This window comes from Amblyomma maculatum, chromosome 11 (genome assembly GCF_055883805.1).
Source record: "Amblyomma maculatum isolate TAMU_Amacu chromosome 11, ASM5588380v1, whole genome shotgun sequence".
NCBI lineage: Eukaryota > Metazoa > Arthropoda > Arachnida > Ixodida > Ixodidae > Amblyomma > Amblyomma maculatum.
The window spans coordinates 131,000,074-131,019,040 of NC_139354.1; the positions used below are offsets into that span (position 1 = coordinate 131,000,074).

The 18,967-nt window shown below is 48.4% G+C and overlaps 1 long non-coding RNA gene across 2 annotated transcripts in view; it reads left to right on the forward strand.

Moving 5' to 3' along the window:
* Positions 1 to 18,967, forward strand: part of LOC146174976 (uncharacterized) — a 91,060-nt gene that overhangs the window by 55,897 nt on the left and 16,196 nt on the right. The window lies entirely within an intron of this gene.

Here is an 18,967-nt window from a genome sequence, read left to right on the forward strand (position 1 = left end):
TCCGGAAATTTTGACCACCTGGGGTTCTTTAACGTGCACTGACATCGCACGTTAAAGAACTCCAAGTGGTCAAAATTTCCGGAGTCCTCCACTACGGCGCCTCTCATAGCCTGAGTCGCTATTTTATCACAATTTAAATATGTTTTGGCTCTCCTTTCCGCTACTGTCATTACAATTCCACACGTACAGTCTTTGTCAAAAATATACAGCCAAGGAGTTTCGTTACTAAGCCACATAAAGGATGTCTTTGACTGTCTGCAAAGTTCGAAAGCTCGTAGATGACAAACCGCGACCTCACACTAGTCTAGCGTACCTATATATTCTTTTGTTGCTTCTAGGAGCTTTGTTACGGCGCTTATAAGAAAAAAACCATGGGGCGTATATTTCTTGCAAAGACTAAGTAGTTGACAATAATCAAAAACTGATTTTTAAAACAAATTTGCTGCGGCTGCCCCGTTTGGGCAAAAAATACATGCTGACCGTAGGCATTTAAAAATTCTTTGGCGATGGTTACGTGTTCTTCAATAAACCTTTTTTGAAGCGCTTCAATAAAAACACCGAGCTCCACGCTTAGGACTATCTCAGTACAGTTACGATGTGGATGGAAATTGCCATGCCGTTGGCCGCAGAAACTAGTAATATTAATGAGGGAGCCGACGGTTTCAAAGCGACGACTTTGATTCGGATTCCAGTGACCTAAAAATCAGCTTATTGAAACTGGTGCAAGGCCCTACGCGTTCTGGTGCTCGGCTTTATAGGCTGCACGCCTTGGGAATGGTACCGGCGTTCTTAAATTGCGACGCTGTCAATGGCCCTCTTTGTAGCTTCATTATTCATAGGGATTTCTTTAATTGCTCATTGTACCCTCTCAATATACCCATTTCACAAACTGGTTGCTATTAACATTTGGGCGAAACTCACGAGAAGAATTGGAGGACGTGGTGGGCACATATTCTCCATATTTTAAGGCATTACTGGACAGTGTTGCTTCTACAGACCACCATGGGTCTTCCTTACGCCACCTCGTTCCCGCCATCGTTCCCACCATCGAACTGCTGGCGTGGGTGCACAAGGCTGACTTGAAATGTCACAGAAGTGACTGGCCGTAAAAGTCGGTAGGGGCCAGTGTACCGCAGCAAGAGCTTCTCACCGAGCACAACTCTGCGAGCGGGAGTCCAAAGCAAGACGAGAGAGTCCGGAGAGTAGTGGACATCGTGATGTCGAGAATCACAGCGCTGGTTTTGGGAATTCTGAGAAGAAGTCAGTCGGCGGCGAGCAACAACACGGGCGGCTTCAGCTCGCGATATGGCGTCATGAACATAGGTGCTTGCATCAGCGGCGGGAGGCCGTGCGCTCTCAAACGGAAGAGAAGGGTCATGGTCGAACAGAAGATAAAAGGGCGAGTAGCCCATTGTATCGTGACGGGAGGAATTATACGTAAACGCAGAGAAACGCAGCCACGTCAGTTGCGCAGCTTGTGGGTATCGCTCGTGTAACAGCATAGCGCGTAGTATATATAGTCCGTAGCCACCGCAATCCATTTATTCCCCGAAGCAGACCGAGGGAAAGGCCCGACGAGGTCAAGGCCAACTCGGTAAAATGGGTCTATTGGGATGTCGGTCGGCTGTAGGGATCCAGCAGGCGCAACCGAGGGCTTCTTACCCCCCTGACACCTGTCACAAGAAGCCGCGTAACAACGAACTGAGCGGTTGAGGCCTGGCCAAAAGAAGCGCCGCGGACGCAGTGGGCACGTCATGCAGTTGCTGAAGAACGGTGGCACACAGGTGTTCGGGCACTACGAGCAGAATCTCCGGGCAATCTGGTCGCATATTCCGCCGATATAAAGTGCTGTTGTGGGGCACAAACAAAGCAAGAGTGGCGTTAGGGGGGTTAGTGCTGAGGAGGTTGATAATGCCGCAAAGCTTGGGATCTAAGCGCTGCTCATGATGAATGTTTAAAAGGTCACAGATGGACAGCACACAAGTGTCATCGTTATACTTGCTTTCAGGCAGCGGATCTACCGGGGTGCGGGACAGGCAATCGGCATCAGTGTGTAACCGGCCAGACTTGTGAGCGACAGAAATAGTGTATTCCTGAAGACGCAGCGTCCAACGCCCAAGACGGCCAGTATGGTCCTTCAGCGTAGAAAACCAACATAAGGCGTGGTGGTCGGTAGTACGGAGAACGGGCGGCTAAACAAGTAAGGACGAAATTTTGTAATGGCCCACACGAGGGCTAAACACTCACGTTCTGTTATCGAATTCCGTTCAGCCGCTGAAAGGAGGCGACTGATATAAGCAATGACGCGAGTTGGGCACGTCTGCTGTTTGGCGAGAATGGCGCCAATAGCGTGGCCACGGGCGTCGGTGCGTACCTCCATTCGTGCTGAGGGGTTGAAGTGGGCCAGGACAGGCTGCGATGGTGAGGGCTGGTGAGAGTTGCGATGAGCGAGAAAAGGCTTGAAATTGTTTTGGCCCCAGCAAAATAGAACGTCGTTCTTCAGAAGTGTGAGTGGACGAGCCGTGTCGGCAAAGTTGGAGCCAAAACCGCCGAAAATACGAGCAAAGGCCAAGAAAACTACGAACGTCACTGGTAGAGCGGGGTGTAGGAAATGCACTTTATACACGAATTGTGTTGGGGTCCGAGTGAACGCCACGGGCTTCGACTAGGTGTCCGAGCACTGTGAGTTCACGTCGGCCGAAGTTTGAATTCAGCGGAAGGCCAGCTCGTCGGAAGACTCCAAGAATGGCATCAAGGCTGTGAAGATGGCTCTTGAAGGTCGAAGAAAAGAAAATTATGTCATGGAGATAACATAAGCACGTCGTCCATTTAAAACCACGTAAAAGCGAGTCTATCATAAGCTCGAATTGAGCAGGCGCATTACACAGGCCAAAAGGCTTCACCTTGAATTGGTACTGGCCAACGGGTGTGCCGAAGGCGGTCTTCTCAAGGTTCCGTTTGTCGATCGCGATGTGCCAATAACCGGAACGAAGATGAATCGAAGATAAATAACTGGCACCGTGCAGGCATTCGAGGGCATCATCTATCCTGGGAAGTGGGTAAACATCCTGCTTTGCTACTTTGTCGAGGTGTCGATAATCAACGCAGAACCTCCAGGTATTGTCCTTCTTTTTAACAAGCACTACAGGTGACACCTACGAGCTGCTCGAAGACTCCATAATATTTCTTGCCAACATCTTGTCCACTTCATCATGTATGACGCGACGTTCAGAAATGCCACTGGGTCTTCTGCGAATAGGTCTGACGTCTCCAGTATCGATGCGATGAGTAACGAGGGACGTTTGTCCCAAGGGTCTGTTACCAAAATCAAAAATGTCTCAGGACACAGGTCCGGAGCTACAGTGTTGATATGCGAGCCTCTGTAGGCTCTGCTGGTCGTGTCGGTACTCCAGCAGTAGTGTAAGGTAAAAGTGCAGACACATTAAAGTCAGACAGAGGGATCAATGCGGCGAGAGAAATGCCCCCAGGAAGAACTTGTACAGAAAAGCTGAAGCTCAGGACGGAGATATAAGTGTGGTTATTCTCTACGTGCACGATATTATGAGAGAGAAACAACGTAGTCGCCATCAGGAGGGGAGGGAAAAGGTGACATGAGCACAGAAACAGCGGCTTCAGGTGGCAGACGAGTAAATGCAGCGGAGCGAAGATGAAGCGTTGAAGTTTCATGAGCTTGTTCGCCAGGACAGAGCGGCAGGTCTCGATGAAGCTGTCCAGATGAACAGTCGATTAGAGCGGAGTGTGTAGTTAAAACGTCGAGGCCTAATATAACATCTTGAGGGTAACTGGTGAGGACTGTAAATAATACAGGGATATTGCGGCCGGCAATGCTAATTCGTGCAGTGCACATACCAATAAAAGTTGCTCTTTTGCTATCCGCAACACGGATGGTAGATGAGGTAGCCGCTGTAAGGACTTTCTTGAGGCAATGGCGGAGCGAGGAACTGAGGACAGAAATGTGGGCGCCAGTGTCAATAAGTACAGAAATTGGGACTCATTCACTAGAATATCAATGATGTTACATCTAGGTGCGATGGTCAGTACCGAGTTGGCAGTCCAGGTCGGTAATGCAGCGTCACTCCCGGGCGCCGCATTCGCCAGCGTATGATGGGGAGGAGCGGCGACAAGGTACTGGTGAACGAGATCGACGATCGCGGGGAGAGGGAGATCGACTGCAGCGACGAGCAGTTGTGACGTTTTCGGTGCTTGACTCATCCGGTTGAGGGGGAAAGTGTCCAGGTCCATCATAGGCGGGGCGGGGCTTAGCTGGTTGGGCAGCAAAGCGGTGAAGTCCATAATAATACGGACAGTCAGCGTTGTAATAGGAGCGAGGGGTGAGGAAGGTACGGCTACGGCAATAACTCGAATTGTGGCTGGTGCGACAGCAAATAAAACATATTGGCCTGTCGTCCGACGTGCGCCACTCTGCAGGATTATGACCAATGTAGCGACGTGGGGAGGCTGGGCTGGTGGTCGCAGTAGCCACTAAAGGGACAGGGTGCGATGGTGGCATGACCGTCACGGGGCTGAAGGAGAGGCCGACGTTTGCAAGTTCCTGGCGGAGAACGGCTGGTATCATGGCCACGGTGTCGGGGAGTGAAGACGGGAGTGGTGCAAGAGTTAGGGCCTTACGTTCTCCCCGGACGATCCGAATCACGGTCGTTGGATGGGAGGGCTGGTGCAAAGGGGCAAGGTCATCGCAGTATGATGTAGCCACCGTGTTAAGAAGACGCTCAAAGCGATGTAATAGACGTCGTTTTTTTATTGCCTGCTGAAATTTTTGGCAGACTTGAAGCGCCGAGTCGACAGCAGAACAATCCAACAATCCATGCAGAATGGGATATTGAATGCATCCTCCGCGATACCATTGAGGATATGCCCTAACTTGTCATTTTCCGGCATGGAGCTGCTGAACTTGCGACAAAACACAAGAACGTCCTGAATATAGGCGAGGTAGGACTCCGTGAAGGATTAAACACAAGAAGAAATTTCCGTTTTTGCAGCAAGAGCCCGCCCAATAGGCCTCCCGAACAACTCCTGAAGCTTTTGCTTGCAGATGTCCCAGGTAACGAGCTCTTGATCGTGGTTTTGAAAGCATGTTCGAGCTGTTCCAGCAAAATAGAAGATGATATTAGCGAGCATTGTGGATGCGTCTCAGTGGTAGTTCCGGCTTCAGCGGTCTTACTCCTCTAGCGCTCATTCATATTTTCCACAAGTAACTAGAGAACGGAATAAAGCGAATTTTTCAATTAGAAGCACTAATACACTAAGCAACTTCAGAAGGCTTGCTGAAGAATTACTAGCATCACAGTTTCATGATTATCAACTAATTGTTTGTCCTGTGTAGAGTATGTATATAGAAAAACCTTCCATGATTTGCTCTACGTTTTGTATTGTATTGAATTTAAAGCCATCGGCATGTTCTTAGACTATAAGCGTTTCTGGTGCTGAGTGTATAATGTTCGCTAGCCGTTTGCCTTTTTCTTTACTCTGTTCTAAATGCAGTCTTTTAGCCTTGAATAAATTAAACAATGTATTACTTTCTATCGTAAGAGCTTAATACTGTTGCATTCATCTCACTCTGTATAACCAGGCTTTGGTACTTAGTTTATACGTGTAATTGGCATCATCCGCTCATCATATCATATGGAAGTGCAATAAACAAAATGGCTTTTTATCTCGTACATTTTTATACTTTACCATAACGTTTCATTGCAGATTGTATGTAATATATGTGTGTCCTTGCTGCTATATTCCCTTGAAATATTTCCACTATCTTTAAATAAATAAATAGATACGTTCGTATGTAACCACCTTCTGTCAAAGCTCACAAAAACCCAGGTAGCTCAAAGTGGGCTATGATGGGTGGGCCCGGTGGGTTCGATGTAGTCAATGCAGGACAGCCCCGGTGGGCTCAATGTGGGTGCTGCAAGAGGGGCCGACGTAGGCCTGAAGGGGCTGTCGACAAAGCCAGATGGGCCCCACTAGGTACCGATGTAGGCAGCTCTTGGGGGCTGCCCACATTTTTCTCGCTTTGCCCAAAGGGCACATCCCGATAACTCCCCCCGATCGTCCTACTTTGGACAGATTCGGGCAGCCACTATGGATGAACATTTTTTTTATTTCGGTTAGCCCCTCAGATAATGACATAGGACCGATGCGGGTTATTTAGCGCAAGCCGCACTTGGGCTTGCCCACATTATTCTTATAGGGGTCCGACGCAAGAAATTGTTGGGAACCCATACTCCTAGTTTCGACAATCAATATTTATGCACGGAACTGAGTAATTATTTTATACATATCAGCACTTTCTAAACAGCCACGACATTGAATTTTACAATAATTCACAACATTATATAGCCTAAATGACTTCATGTACATCTTGTTCAGGCTATGGAGATGTGTGTTTTGAACAGTAATATTGTGCTGAGAGTTGCAGGCTGTCCACAGCAACCACATAACGAGCAAAAGTTAACAATTAGTACGTTTTAGCATTTTTAGCCCAATTTGCATAAGCGCGAGAACTAATGTCATGTAATATTTCTAACCGACTAAGCATGGCGACAAGTGTTATACATCTCATCTATAATAGTAATTAGGGCAACATCTAATACAAGTAAAGTTTGGAAAGACGAATTACGCAATGGCAAGCACGCCTTCTAGCTCCATTACGAGCGATGTGGGACCTACAGCGGTTTTATGTGGGCAGCCCCAATTGTGCTGAGTGTTGTTTTTGATCCTAAACCCACTTGCTGTTGCACGTGCCTTCAAACTCTTCACAAGGGACCGATTTTGGTACCATGCGGGGGCCCTCCCGCCTTCCTCCCCATTACAGCCCATGTGGAATATAAAGCAGTTTTGTGTGGGCAGCCCCAATCGGGCTGGATGTTGTTTTTGAACCTAGAGCCTACCTGCTGTTGCACGTGCCTTGAAAGTCCCCCACAAAGGACCGATTTTGGTACCATACGGGCACGCCCGCCTTTCAGCCCCATTACAGCCTATTTGGGACCTAGAGTGGTTCAGCTAAGGATGCCTCATTTGGGCTTCACGATGGTTCGCCCAAATTGAGCCCTTATTCATCTTTCCCGTGCCCTCAAGTAACCTACGAGGGGCCGATTTGGGCAGCATGTGGTTATGTCCATCGTTTTGCCCCACTACGGCCCGATGTTGGTCTCACAGATTTAATGTGGGCGGCTTCATTTCGGATCTATGAGGGCTTTTCCTTAAAAAGTTCGCATTGTGGTTGCATTGCCCTCAAATATCCGACAAGGGACCCTTGTGGTCTGGATTCAGGAATGTGCCCTGCATTAGCCCGAGTAACGCCGCTATGGGACCCATGCAGGAGGAACAGGGGCAAGCCCTTTTGCTCCATTGGGGACCGATGCAGGTTTTATAATGGTTGCCTCAGCCCCACTTGCCTGCATCAGACCTACTTAGGTCCACATTCTGTGCTACCTGGGAAGCCATATAGACAACCCAACGTTTAACCAAGAGGATTAGCATTCCTGCATAGTCTAAGTGTCTCTTTTCCAACAGGGAAGAAAGGATGCGGTTTGAGTTTTTATCTCATGCTTTTTCAATGTTCTTTTACCGCCATTCATTCCCGCATTATATAAAGTGAGTGAGTATTATTTAACAATCAATTCAGTTCAGTTCAGGCATTCAGTCGTGTCCGACTCTTCGTGACCCTATGGACCATGTCACGCCACGCTTTCCGGTCTCTCACTATCTTCTTAACATCACATAACTTCATCTGCAGTGCCTCGAGGATGCCATCTAACCATCGCGTTCGCTGCCTACCCCTTCTCCGGCGACCCTCAACCTTTCCCAACATCAAATCCTTCTCCAGCGACTCCTCTCTTCTCATCAGATGACCAAAGAAGCTGAGCTTTAACTTTAGAATTTGACCCTCCAGTGAGCAGTCAGGATTTATGGTCGACAATATCGACTGATTTGATCTTCTGGCAGTCCAAGGAACTCTCAAGAGTCTTCGCCAGCACCACAATTCAAACGCGTCAATTCTTCGGCAATCAATTAAGCTGCATAAAAGCATATTCAAGGTAGAGGGGTAGTACGGTCACGGAGATCACATTTCCGTTTCAGTGCAAGCGTCGCGTGGAAACTTCTTGAAGGATAGCAATGTGGAGTCGGGCCCGAGTGTCGTCGTTGTGCTGTGCTGTCCAATCAGTGAATGTGGTGACACTGAAAAAGTCTGCATTAGGCTGATGAATATTATGATATATCCATGAGTCGGAAATCTCACATCTTTAAATAATTCACAGAATTTTATTGCTATCTACTAACATGAGCATCTGCTTACGGCATCCTTGTAGTTATTTTTTTTCAGTACTATAGTTTACATTATAGCCCCCCCCCCCCTTTGCTGGTTTGATTAGCATTGAATATTTCCACAGAAAGGAGCTGCGGACAAGCACTACGTGTTTTCATGTCCAAGCTTTGCATACTAAGGAAATCGCACTTTGTACCATGTTTACCTGAAAAATATTCTCCCACAACTCCTGTATGTTACCACCTCAAGAAATTATTGACTTTAGATATACAATACAGGTTTTTTTTTTTAACTTTACAGTCAGCACTCCGTGTAGAATGAAATGCACGAGGGTGGAGTTCGGCTATTTACAGTGGTGCCTTAGACCCACAATATCGGTGGTGGTCAGATAAAGGACGATGCACGGCTGTCGTCGAGGATCATAATGGTTGTATTTACCAGCCACGTTTCATTTCAAGCGGACGCCGAATACCCGTCTCAAGGCGTAGCGCTAGACGTGAACACGACACGGAAACAATAACGCCACAAAAGTCCTTACGGGCCCAAGAATCGACAGTGGTGGCTGGTTGGTAAAGCATTATCTACAATTAAATAGCGATAGCTTACAGCATCGAAAAAATCCTTGAGATAGATATTATCGTATCTTCCCTTGTAAATCATGTGATAACACAGCAAGGCTCCCTGTTCTGTATTCAGCAAATAAATACTGCAAATCTACACACACACACACACGCGCGCACACGCACGCACGCACACATATTTGTATATACATTAGGCTTCAATGGCATAGTTTACTGAATACATTAAGGCGTTACGACACACGCGACTGTTCGTTTTCAGTTTATTTTGTCGACGGTGTTTCTAGCAAAAGGCAGCTGTGGCATAGTCTGGCGTCGCTGGAGGAAAGAGCTGTGTTCAAAAGCGCCCAGGAGAGCAAGGCATATTCTTTCAATGGTGCCAGATGGCGCCACTTCAGCAATTTGGAGTAAAATTCACGTTTGCGTCTTTTGCTCCTCAGTTCCGCGCAGACAGGTTATGTTTTCTCATCATGCGCGGCCAAACTAAGTAAGGACCATGAACAAGCTTAGCTTGTAAAGAAGGGGACAACAACCCGCAAGCTTTCTGAGCAGTTTCAGAGCAAATGAGCATTCATTAGAGGCGGGAGAATACGCCAAACGGGGGTTCAATAATGTTTCTGAACACTATATATATATATATATATATTAAAGGAGCGAGCAGACGGCGAGTAGAAGGTAAACGTTGCTGGTTTATTTAGCTTTTTTTTACGTTTACTGTTGATATATATATATATATATATATATATATATATATATATATATATATATATATATATATATATATATATATATATACTGTAACGCAATGTTACACACAAGGCACTCTGGCACCGAAGCACACCAACAACCAGTCAGGTCAGCACGAAACAGCACGAAAGCGGAGCACAGTTTCACTCCGTCGTCTTCTCCCAATCGCCCGTTCAATCCCCTCGCCTCGATGCTACAACTGCTGCTCGATACGATGAGCTGACTGATAGTATGCAGGTTGGTACGGGATACCACAACACAAAACGGGGCGCCATCAATCTCAAGATCAGTCAGCGGGGCGGTCGTGGTAGGGTTTCATCCGGACGACGTGTAAAACATCAGTGAACGTGCGCCGTCTGCGGCTTGAGGGGCCTTGGGTCACGGATTAACTTCGTAAGAACGTCGCTGAGGCGGCGGAGGACACGGTATGGGCCGAAGTACCGGAGCACCAACGTTTCAGAGAGCCCACGATGACGAACGGGCGTCCAAATCAAGACAAATTTTGCAGGCTCGTATGCAGCGAGGCGCCGTACGGTCAGCGCCTAGTTGTCGATGTAGAGATATGAGCGTCTTTGCCGGATGCCGCGCTTCTTCCGCACGCTGAGTAAAACTAGCGACGTCCAGGTCAAGCACATGTTCGTCGTCGGTATGTACGGGCAGCATTACATCCAGGGGAGTGGTCACTCGACGGCCGATGACAAGCTCGAAGGGAGTAATCCGCATCGTTGCCTGAAGTGCCGTATTATATGCGAACGTGGCATATGGGATAATTTGATCCCAGGTCTTATGCTCTAGCTATTAGTTTGCGGGTGGTATGACTTGACCCGTCTATGGCTAGTGTGTGTAAGGTTCATCACAGCCTTAGTCAGGTGGACCGTAAAAGCCGCCCCACGGTCGGTAATGATAACAGCCGGAGCGCCACGACGCAATACGCTGTCGAGGACAAAAAACTCTGCTACTTCGGTGGAAGTTCCATGTGTGAGTGACGTGGTCTCAAGATACCTGATCGAGTAGTCTGTCGCAACAACAATCCAATTCTTTCCATTCGTTCACTCTGGGAAAGGACCAAGAAGATCCATCCCCACTTGTTGGAAAGGAATTTTCGGTGGAGCGATCGACTGAAAAAATCCAGCTGGATTTATGGGTGGAGTCTTTCGGCGTTGACAGTCACGGCAGGTTTGAACGTAAGATCGTACTGAAAGTGATAATTTCGGCCAATAGTATTTCTCCCGAATTCTTTCAAGCATACAACTAACCCCCAAGTGGCCGGCGGACGGTTCGTCATGACAAGCGCTCAAGATGTTAGGCCGTAGGTGCGGAGGTACGAGTAAAAATGTCCCTTTTGATCTTTCAAAATTGCGCTTGTAGAGACATCCACTTCGTAAAGCGTATGACAGCAAGCCATGACGAAAAACAAGCGGTACTCTACCACCGCGTCCTTCAAGATAATCGATGAGCGGCACCAGCTCCGGGTCCTTGCGTTGAAGGTCAGCCATATGAAATTGGGTAATATGGCCCCAATAAAGGAAAAATCCTCGGCGTTTTCCACTGCAGTGGAGTCCAATGGCGCGTGTGACAAGCAATCCGCATCTTGGTGTTTGTGTCCCGACTTATATACAGCACACGTCATACTCTTGAAGACGGAGGCTCCAACGAGCAAAGCGTCCAGAATGGTCTTTAAGGCTTGCCAGCCAGCACAAATAATAATGGCTGCTTATAATACGGAATGGTCGTCCAACAAATTAGGTCGAAACTTGCTTATGGCCCAGAATACCGCAAGGCACTCCTTCTCCATTGTCGAATAGTTCGCCTCCGATCGTGAGAGTGTTCGGTTCTATTCCGCCATGCCACTGGATGAGCACCGCCCCGATGCCAACGTTTCTGGCATCAGTATGTACGTCGGTTGCGGCGTCTTCACCGAAATGGGCGAGTATTGAGAGTCTGTATAGGCGGATTGTAAGCTGCTGGAAGGCTTGTTCTATCCCCACAGGAAGGGTATGTTTTCCATGGTTATTGCTGTAAGCGGCTCAGCTATCTTAGAAAACTCTTGGATGAAGCGTCGGTATAAGAACAAAGATCTAGAAATCACCGAAGTGCTTTTTTGTCGGTGGGGCGTGGAAAATTTGAAACTGCAGTAGTCTTAATGGGATCAGGGAGAACGCCCTGTGCCCTAACAACATGGTCGAGAAAGTGCAGTTCCTTGTAAGCGAAGTGGCATTTCTCAGGCTTGATCGTTAGTTGCGCGCCTTTGAGGGTTTCAAGCACGATGCACAACCGGTCCAAGTGTTGTTCGAAAGTAGGCGAGAAAATAACATCATCTATGTACACTAAGCACGACTGCCACTTCAGACCTGATAAAACCATGTCCATCATACGCTGGAACATGGCCGGTGCAGAGCAGAGAACGAACGGAAGAGCCTTAAACTCGTATAGGCCATCTGGCGTCACAAATGCAGTCTTCTCTCAGTCTCTCTGATCCACCTCGATTAGCCAGTATCCGCTTTTGAGGTCTAATGAGGAGACCCAGGTAGCACAAAGTGGACTATGAAGGGTAGGCCCCGGTGGGCCCCATGTAGGCAATGCAGGACAGCCCCGGTGGGCTCAATGTGGGTGCTGCAAGAGGGGCCGACGAAGGCCCGAAGAGGGCTGTCGACAAAGCCCGAATGGGCCCCACTAGGGGCCGATGCAGGCAGCCCTTGCGGGGCTGCCCACATTTTTCCGGCATTGTTAAAAGGGCACATTCCCCCAACTCCCCGCGATGGTCCTACTTTGGACCGATTTTGGCAGCCGCTTTGGAGGAATATTTTTTTTTTAATTTCAGTTAGCCCCTCAGATAATGACATAGGACCAATTCGGGTTCTACAGTGCTAGCCGCAATTGGGCTTGCCCACATTATACTCATAGAGGTCCGACGCAGGAAATTGATGGAAAGCCTTAGTCCAAGTTTTCCCAATCAATATTTATGCACATAATTAAGTAATTATTTTATACATGTCTGCACTTTCTAAACAGCCACAATATTAAATTTTACAATAATTCATAACATTCACCTAGCCGAAATTACTTGATGTACATCTTGTTCAGGCTATGGTGATGTGTGTTCTGAGCAGTAATATTGTGCTGCTAGTTGCAGGCTCTCCAAAGCAACCACATAAGAGGCAACAGTTAGCAATCAGTTTGTTTTAGTATTTGTAGCGCATTTTGCATGAGCGCGAGAACTAAAGCCATGTAAATTTCTAATCGACTAAACATGGCAACAACTGTTATACACATCATCTATAATAGTAATTTAGGGCAACATCTAATGCAAATAAAGGTTGGAAACAATAATTACGCAATTGCCCGCAAGCCTTCTAGCCCCATTACGGTGGATGTGGGACCTACAGGGGTTAATTGTGGGCAGCCCCAATTGGGCTGAGTGTTGGTTTTGAACCTAAAGCCTACCTGCTGTTGCACGGGCCTTCAGTCCCCACAAAGGACCGATTTTGGTACCATGCGGGCACGCCCGCCTTCCAGCCCCATTACAGCCTATGTGGGACCTAAAGCGGTTTAGCTAAGGCTGCCTCATTTGGGCTTCACGAGGGCTTGCCCAAATTGAGCCCTTATTCATATTTCACCTGCCCTCATGTAACCTACAAGGGGCCGATTGGGCAGCATGTGGGCATGTCTGTTTTCTTGCCCCACTACGGCCGATGTTGGTCCCACAAATATTTAATGGGGGCGGCCTCATTTCGGATCTATGAGGGCTTTTCCACAAAAAGCCCACATTTAGGTTGGATTGCCCTCAAATATCCGGCGAGGGACCCTTATGGTCTGGATGCAGGAATGTGCTCTGCATTAGCCCAAGAAACGCCGCTGTGGGACCCATGTGGGAGGAGCAGGGGCAAGCCCAAATGGGGCTTGCCCACTTTTGCTCCATCGGGGACCGATGCAGGTTTTATGATGGTTGCCCCAGCCCCACGTGCCTACATCGGACCTACTAGGGCCCCACATTCTGTGCTACCTGGGGAAGTACACGGCGTCGCGGAGTCGGTTAAGGGCATAGTCATTCCTGGGCAGTGCATAGACGTCCTTTTTGGTCACGTTATTTAGCTTTTGGTAATCCACACAGAATCTCAAGGTGCCTTCTTTTTTTTGACAAGGACCACTGGCGACGCCCATGGGCTAATCGAAGGTGGATCACGCGTTCCGCGCGCATTTCACCCACTTGCGTTTAATGGCGTCACGTTCCTTTGGAGAAACCCGGTATGGGCGCTGGCATACGGTGGTATCATTGGTGGTGATGTGGTGCTTGTCGACAGGAGTACGACCGACCTTGGAGTCTGCGGCGAAGCAGTCTGCGAAATCGCTCAGAAAAGCCGAGAGAAGATTCCTCTGATCGGGCCTCAAGTCAGGGCTAATTTTAACAGTTTGCAGAGCATGACAAGGTGCGGCTTCTTTAAGGTTCGCACCGGCGGTGCATAAATGAGGCAAGGCACTAACATCGTGAAGGACGGCAGCAGCCGTGTCCTTGACGAGATGCCGCATCTCTTCAGCAAAATATGTCAGAAGGACAGTAGCCCGACTGTTCTGGAGTCGTACGAGTCATCGAGGAACGGCTAATGTTGATGCGGCGGTACGGACATGCCAGGTAAAGGTAACTGGCTTCACCGCAATGATAGCACAAGGGCCGACGGTCCTGGGGCCGCCATTCATGACTTTTACGGGGTCGCTGGTAGATAGGCGGAGAAGAGTAGCGAGGCTCCATGCGGCTTCATGCGAGGTCCTCCATGCGAGGACCCTGCGGCTCCAATGCTGGAGCTGTGGCGTTGATACTATGGCCCGGCGTGGGAGCCTTACGTAGGACGGACGCGTAGGTGGGTCTCGCGTCGCAAGTCTTGTGGGGAACGCGCTGATGAGGAACGTCAGCAACTTGCTCAGCTGTCAAACGCACCTTGTCCCGGACGACCTCAGCCAATGAAAAAAGATATGTTGTAAGGCATCTGGAGTGCTTGCAGTTCCTCCCGCACAACAAAACGGATGAGATTGCGTAATGCGTCCATGTCACTGCCGACATGCCCAGGGGGTGCATCGGACCCAATGATGTTCACGTCAAAGTTGTACTGAGGGGCTCGGTGTTGCAGCTTTGTCTCCATGATCGCAGCCTCGCTGTGATACTCCGCCACAGTGCGCGGTGGACTGCGCACCAGTCCTGAGAAAAATTCTTGCTTAACAGCCCGCATCAGGTTACGCAGCTTCTCATCTTCTGGCATTTGCAGGTCTGCGAAAACATATGCACGCTCTCGTTTTGGCGCTGACTACGCGAGTGTAGCGCAGCTTCTGCTCGCTCCCGGCGGTCGGCATTAGGAAAATTGACTTTCAAGTCACGACGGAAGGCTGCCCAGGATGAAAAGGAAGCCTCATGGTTTTCAAACCGTGTCCGTGCAAACTCTTCGCGAGCGAAGTTCACGTTGCGGAACTTACGCCCATTAGTCCGCCCGTTGTAACGAGCGACTCGCTCGTAGGTCTCAAGCCAGTCCTCGGCGTCCTAGAACACGCCGCCATGAAAAGACGGGCATGTTCGCGGCTGATGACCCAAGATGTGCGTGGGAAGCGTGCTCTCAGATGTCATTGCAGCAGGCTCCACGGCCGTCTGAGGCTGCGTCGTCCTGGTAACGGCCGGAAGGGGTCCGAATTCAGGGGGTTCTCCACGTAGGCTGTGGCCGAGGCGTGAATGTATGGGGGTAAGCTGCGTAGTGACAGGTTGATTATGCAGGACTGGATCTATACCCGGCATTACCTCCACCAGATTTGGAACGTAACGTTACACAGAAGGCACTTTGGCACCGAGGATCACCAACAACCTTTCAGGTCAGCACGAAAGCGGAGCACAGTTTCACTTCGTCATTTTCTCCCAATCGCGCAATCAATTCTTCTTCGTCGTCTATGAATGGCATGTGTTAATATGTACAAGCGCTGAGGGGAGATGACAATGTTAATCATGAATGTAGGTGAGAAGAATATTGAGTGAGAATTGTACGAGCTCATTCTACCAAAATATATATTTCGTATGCAGGTAGAGCATAGGGACATAGTTAAAAGAAGGCGAAATTCCCAAAGAGAACCACACGTTTAGTATCTCTTTCTTGCACACATTCGCAGAGATTTTTTCAGATGGCAGAAAATATTTCCTCCAAGTTCAGACACGCGTTGTGAAATCGGGTCAGTTGCCACATCATGCATCATTGTAATGCACATCCTACTGCCGAAAACAGTAGGATTGCTTTTTTTGCCGCCAAAAATGCAATGCCGAGTAAGAAGACGCCATTTAGCATTGCTAGCTTCAACAACAAGAGCTAACTACTGGATACTAATGATTTATAGTACTCATGTTGAGCACGGTGACGATCACACGAAGTTAACCACAAGCATAAACAGTGGTCCCTGGACGATGATAATTCTAAGGCACCTACATTTATGGCTTGTCACTTTCTATGATGCCACTGTCATGGTAAAACGATTGCGAGAAAATCAGATTTCTCTTTTTCGGGAGCCATCCACCCCTTCAGCTAGTATCTCAAATTCCCAGTGAAAACGACCGCTCGCTCACAAAGGGCTTAGCACAGAGCAAGCAGTAGCGCTTCATATTGCGAAATAGCTATAGGCCGTGCTACGTGGGAGAGCCTCAAGAAAATATCAGACTTCTTTGCTTGAAATAGCCACGTCACCAGATGCATATTACTCTATAGGTCAAAATGGGCAACACTGTTGGCATAGAGATGCAGAGAGAGAGAGATGTGCTGTCATCACATAATGCCACTTAATTACAGCCTCCCTGATTGTTAACTACATAACTATATAGCGCGAGCACCGACAAAACTGCGGGTCAGCGCCTTATAACGGCGATAAGCGTGCAACAAGGCGAGAGTTCGCGCACGCGCAATAATGTGGAGCGTAGTCTGCACACGCTATTCCGATCACGCAGACACACACCTTACCACAATATCTGTTAGCGAAAAAAAAAGCAGCGAGCACTGTGGCTCATATGCTTTGTTTGGTGTCTGGTGCCTCTCAACTCATGTATAGCTGTTCAAATCAGAAGGTTCGCATTCCATGCAATGCTTTTCACATGCTGTTGTATTTCCTTTATTTTACTTTTTTTCCTTATCTTAACTCGGCTTCGCCAGCACGGCCTCTCAGGAAACAAATTAACAGCGTATGTGCTGTACGGCCCTTCGGCTTTTCGCGAACAGATATTGTGGCAGGGCGTGTGTCTTTGGAATCGGTATAGCGTAGCAGAAGATGCTCTCCGCGCGCCTGTGCGCACTCTCGTCGTGTTGCACGCTTATCGCCGTTGTAAGGCACAGATCAGCAGTTCGGTCGACGCTCGCGCTATGTTAATAAAAAACAAGGCGGCTGTACAAGTATACGGTAAGTTGGTCGAAGAAATGGTGGTATATACAGGGTGTGTATAAAAACTACCCAGAAAACTTCGATAAAATACAGACTCATTTGAGGTATTTATACAATGTGTCAAGGGTCTGCAGAAACTATCGAAGATCTTTGGTGAATTATTTTTTGGAGACTCGAGCGCTCCTCGGTAGGCTGATTCTGGAATTCATTTAAAAACTCTAGTGCAAGCGTCTTTGACTTCACTTCGAGTCCCAGGTGGTGTTCGTTGATGGCGGACATCGCTTTTAGGTACAGGGAATTTTCTGCTAGTGGCAAGGAGGAACTGCAATGGTTTGCGATGCTGTTTATTGCAAGGTAGTCACTGACCTTGGTGCACATGTAACTGGGGACATGGTTCTGATGCTTTTAAGACCTTCGGAACAATTTTAGTGCAGAATTTTTAAATTGCAAAATGATGCTGTTCTCTATCAGCTCATCAGTGGCCGTTTTAACAGCGATCAAGCGCACACCTAATAGATTGCCTGAATTCAGCATTTCATGCACACATTGCACGTTGTCGTGGCTTCTGTGTGGGGACGGCCGTCCAGCGCATGGCTCGCCCTCCACATTATCTCCTCCTTCTCTGAAAATCCTGTGCCACTTGAAAACTGCAGTTCGGGAAATGGAATAATCCTTCAACGCTTGCCGAGTCACGTCTAAAATATTTTACCTGATTTCCCTCGTCAAACACAAATTTTATTGGCCCCCTCACCGCTATACAATATATCGTTGCATTTTGCGCTTTGCGCTTAATCCTGGTTTCCCGAGAGGGATCCACTTGAAGCAACATCTAGCCAGGATAAACGCTCGCCGTTGACTTTCCCCTGGTGCATCTTGAAGGCCATATATTACAGATGCTCACATTGCCGCGAAACATTGAAAACTGTATTTGTTGTTTTTTTAACAGCCGCCGGCATGCGGTCTTATCACTGTGATTCTGGCACGCCTATCAATTCTGTATCCCTTGTGTGTTCATGCTCGTTCTCGCGATACGACGCGTTATCATTTCGTTGTCGCGAAAGATGCGCCGAGATCTGTCTCGAGGATTCCGATCACTTGCGTATGTTTCCACAATATTGTAGGGTGTACCAGGAGCAGTTTTCGACGTTACCTAGACTGTTCTGAGCAGCCTTTAAATTGAGCGTTGACGAGTTTGACGGGCATTCTTTGTTCGACAATCGACGAGCACGTTTGTTGCTATCACCGCCTCCAAGTTGCTTAGTTCTTTTGCGGGCGCAAGTCAGCCAAATAAAGAGTTCATTTCAGTACCATCAAGCCTGTGTCTTCTTTTGGTGTCAATGGCCATGTCACCACTGTGGGACATCTCGTGGAGGTGCTACCTTTGATCCTCCAAGCGAAGACCCCAGCCTTGTTCCTGTTACTCTGGAGGAACAGCCAACAGGCCATCGAACCAGTCACCGGCTTCAAGGGCTCCAACCTGAACATGGTCTGCTGGCGGACCCCATTCGATCTCGGAAGGCATCGGTGCTGACAATAGCCCAGCCTACAGCACCGGTTGTTTTCGTCCAACCCCGTGAGCCCCCCTGCTTCCATGGGCGACGGGACGAAGATGGATGGACCTTTTCGAGCATGTGGCAGAATTCAACGTCTGGAACGACGCCGCGAAACTCAGGCAAGTCTACTTTGTTCTTCAATGACATGCCCGAGTTTGGCTCGAAAATCATGAGGCAGCTATGAAGGATTGGCAGATTTTCAAGGAAGAGTTTTTGACTGCCTTTTCAAGTGTCGTCCGAAAGGAAAGAGCCCAGGCCCTCCTTCCGTGAAGACTTCAACTTCCTAATGAGCCTGTCCTGGAGTACGTTGAGGAGATGAAGCGCCTCTTTCGCCGCGCCGACCCTAATATGACTGAAGGTGAAAGTCATATTTTCAATGCGAGGCGTTA